The sequence below is a fragment of the Nuphar pumila genome, chromosome 14, assembly GCF_984573655.1.
Source record: "Nuphar pumila chromosome 14, dmNupPumi1.hap1.1, whole genome shotgun sequence".
Classification (NCBI taxonomy): domain Eukaryota; kingdom Viridiplantae; phylum Streptophyta; class Magnoliopsida; order Nymphaeales; family Nymphaeaceae; genus Nuphar; species Nuphar pumila.
In genome coordinates, this window is record NC_143262.1 from 84,321,900 (window position 1) to 84,326,028 (window position 4,129).

The 4,129-nt window shown below is 37.6% G+C and overlaps 1 pseudogene; it reads left to right on the plus strand.

The window, feature by feature from the left end:
* The first annotated feature begins 335 nt into the window (after positions 1-335).
* On the plus strand, positions 336-3,706 carry LOC149817184 (3-dehydroquinate synthase, chloroplastic-like; annotated as a pseudogene).
* The last annotated feature ends 423 nt before the right edge of the window (positions 3,707-4,129 follow it).

A 4,129-nucleotide genomic window follows, 5' to 3' on the forward strand; every position in this document is an offset into this window, starting at 1 on the left:
GGATGTTCGCTCCTCAGAGTGTCGATGGCAATGGCAAGCCGATAGAAAAGACGGTGCAGTGGGAGTTGTAGAGAGAGAAGAAGAAGACGAAGAAAAAGAAGAAGAACCACAAAGATCTTCACCTCTCCTCCCAAAACCCTAGCTCCATGGCGACGATTGTGAACCCTAGCTTCGTTTCTTCCTCTAAACCGAACCCTCTCTCTCATCTTTGTCGTCGTCCCTCACTTCGAACGCCTTCCTTCATCCATCGGTTCTCTCCTTCCAAGCCCTTCGATCTTCCTTCGCTCAGAATCCGACGGAATTCCAGCGAAGAAGTGAGGGTTTTCACGAACTCCGCCCCAACGATGGAGCCCACGAAGCTGGTTTCGAGCCCCACACTTGAGACAATCGTGGATGTCGATCTGAGGAACCAAAGCTACCCCATCTACATCGGCTCCGACCTTCTTCGTGAGCCTGAGTTTCTTCAGAGGTAGATGGAGATACAAATTCTCATTTTTTTCCTTTTTTTCTTTTCGAGTTCGGAATCGTTATGATTCGATTGGTCTGTGAGCAAAAACATGGTGTTAATAGCCACCAAAATGCTAAAGTTGTAGAAAAGTGTATACGGTTTTACCCTAAAAATAAGATATATTTTTTTTTCATAATACATGCTTCTCAACTCCTTTTTAGAGGGAGAACATGTTTCCCTAGAAACTCATTTCTTGTGTTGACGTTAATTTGAAAAAATTGAGTTGCATGCTTTGAAAGTTATCCAAAACATGCATTTCTTATATGGAAGCAGTGTTACTAGTGAACTACTAAAATCGTTAGGCTGAATTCTTACGTATGTGGATTTTTGTTGGGTTTTCTAATTTGAATTGTACGCTTTAGTTGATGTGGTTGTTATGATTGGTTCTTGGCTTAGTTTTTGTATAACCATAATAGCAGTGAGGATTTTGTTTTGTGAACTTTTGTTGAGTTTTTCAATCCAATGGTTACGTTATTTATGTCAAAATATTTGTACTTGGGCAATGTTTAGTTTGAGCAAGATGTGGTAAGAAATGCAAATAAATGGTGTTGATTGCTTGCAGGCATGTTAAAGGAAAAAGGGTTCTTGTTCTGACCAATACCAGAGTTGCACCTTTGTACCTTGACAAAGTTGTGGATGCTTTAACTCATGAAAACTCAAAGATTTCCGTTTAATATGTAGTTATACCGGATGGCGAGAAGTATAAAGACATGGTTGGTGATGAAAATTAAGACATAGATCTTGAAGTTTAAACAGATGGTCCTTTCTTTGCCGAATCTTGATAAATGTTTATCCACATTGTTGTGTAGGAAACTCTGATGAAGATTTTCGACAAGGCCATTGAGTCTCGTTTGGACCACCGTTGTACCTTCGTTGCACTTGGGGGTGGTGTGATTGGTGATATTTGTGGTTTTGTTGTTGCATCTTTCCTCTGTGGTGTTAACTTCATTCAGATCCCAACAACACTTATGGCTCAGGTTTGCTATCTGCTTCTTATGCCTAATTTGCTAAATCAAAATTTCATCTCAATGTATTCTCAAGCTTCAAATTTTCTTAATATATTCTCAAGCTTCTCCGTGCAGGTGGATTCTTCTTTTGGTGGTAAAACTGGAATAAATCATCCACTTGGGAAAAACATGATTGGTGCCTTTTACCAACCATAATGCGTGTTAATAGATACAGACACATTGAATACTTTGCTGGATAGATAACTCACATCTGGGATTGGTGAAGTTATCAAGTATGGTCTAATTAGAGATGCCCCCTTTTTCGAGTGGCAAGAGAAGAATATGTAGGCTTTACCAGCAAGGTAGCGTTTCCAAGCTCTATCCTTGGTAATATTTGCATATATTTTTCTGAAATCAAGTCAAGGTGTGTCTATAACATCTCTTTCTACTCATAAAGCATATTAGCAAACACAATATTGGATGATGAATACTCTTGATAAGTTAGAAAAGAATAACTAACACATCTTCTTCTTCCTTGCGTAGTTCCACAATGGCAAAGCAACTACATCTATCATTTTGCGTATGTCAATTGGTTGATCTATTATACCTTGTTCCTCACACTTAATTATTAAAATTTTACAGGGATCCAAATGCTTTGTCATATGCCATCATGCACTCATGCCAAAACAAGGCTGAGGTTGTGTCAGCAGATGAGAAGGAAAGTGGCATGCGTGCAACATTAAACCTGGGCCACACATTTGGGCATGTAAGTTTCTATGCCTTGCTAGTCACATCTATGAAGTTATGTCCAGTTTGACTGAACTTTGTAATTGTTCTTGTATTCTTACATGTATTGATGGCAGAATGTGTTAAGTTTCATTAATCTTGCTCCTGTGCTTTTGTTTTTTGTGATTGTTGATATTTGATAGTTTTGTGAAGGTAAAGTTTTAGGATCATCCTATCTTTTTTTTTGCTGTTTGGAACTTTTCCTTGGTAAAGAGAAGAAGGAAGGGGATGATGAAAAAACATTGCACAGTTTATGGATTTGTGTCCTTAAAAATCAATCTGAAGTACTCTGTTGAAATGTAGAAACTAAACCAAAAGCTTCTTTTTTGTCTCTACTGTTAATGCCGCATATGTCAGCGCCATGTTCTTTGCTGTGAAGAGTAGTTTTTTTTTATGACAAGGAACCCTTGCCGAGAACCGGGTCACTTAATGGGCTTGGTCCCCTCCACACATGCAAGGTAAACCCCAGATGGGTTCCACGACCACCCTGCCTTACGTGCGTGAAGAGCAGTTGTTGTGGATGTCAAGAGTGGAAAGAGGCCTTTAGAGATGTCTATATCATGACTTATTAAGAATAAAATTGTTTATGGATGAATGCCAAACTTTTCTCTGGTAAAAATGATGTCTCAGAAGAAAATCAGACTGCACATGTGTATCTCTAAAGTAGTGGTCCTTTGAAATTGAAGAAAGTGTACAAGTGAAGAGTTACATCTGTCTTAATGCTTAAATATATGAGCATACAATGCAGCCACATACGTTAAGATTAGAATAAAGGGTCAAAGGATGGAAATGTCTTTCAACAGCAAAAGCAAATACAATCAGTAGCCAAAAAACATAAATGTCTGTGGAAGCAAATTATAATTGTTGTGCTTGCTGTAGAGTGCACATTAAGCCATGGTACTATTTTATGCAAGAATCAGATTTAACTAGACTCGTCTTTTGTAGGGTCAAGAATTAACTTGCATTATATAAAGTTTTCCTTGATGGTAGAGATAAGCAAATTATTTCTATGTGAGTGCAGGCAGATTAAAATTTGTTTACTCAGCATAACAAGATAGTTGAATATAATGAAACAACAAATGGATGAATGAGATGCAACTGCTTTTGCATGAGGTAGGTAGTTTATGTGCCTTCCCTTACAGGCCATCTTCATCTTCCTCTGACAGACACCTCTTTTTTCTTAGTAATGTGTTAACACCACCACTCAACTCTATGATCTCTATACTTTTCCTATTGGGGGATTGAAGATCTATGATTGTTGTCAGAGATTTTGATCTTTTGGTGGTTTTCATCTAACTCTCAATTGCTAGTTCTATTAGGTCTACAGTGCCGCCTAATTTAATGTACTCTCACTTACTAGTCAAAACATTTAATACTTTTCCTGATGCATTTGCAGGCTATAGAAACAGGTTTTGGATATGGGGAGTGGCTCCATGGTGAAGTTGTTGCAGCTGAAACGGTATAACATTGTTCCCTTATGTTAATGTATTTGCTTTCTCCATATAATCAACGACTCATAATGAGTGTTCCACAGGTTATGACAATGTTTCAGGTATGCTCCTCCCACCCCCGCAATGTTTCACTTGTTATTTCTATTTGGATATTTGAGCATCATATTCATCAGGTTTACATTGATATTAATTCGATGTTTGTGTTACCTGTCTTGTAGAGAGGTTTTGTTTCTCTCTCTCTCTTCTTTCATTGTTGATTTTTCAAGTGTTATGAATGATCTCATTTGCCAGGCTCTTAACAAATATATTGTATACAATGATGAACCATCTTTACTGATTTTGGTATCTATGAACCTTGTCTACATATGATTACCTCAAGAAAACACTACGAGAAAAGAATCATTAAGAAAATAAAAGAAAAAAAGTGACAAAAATCT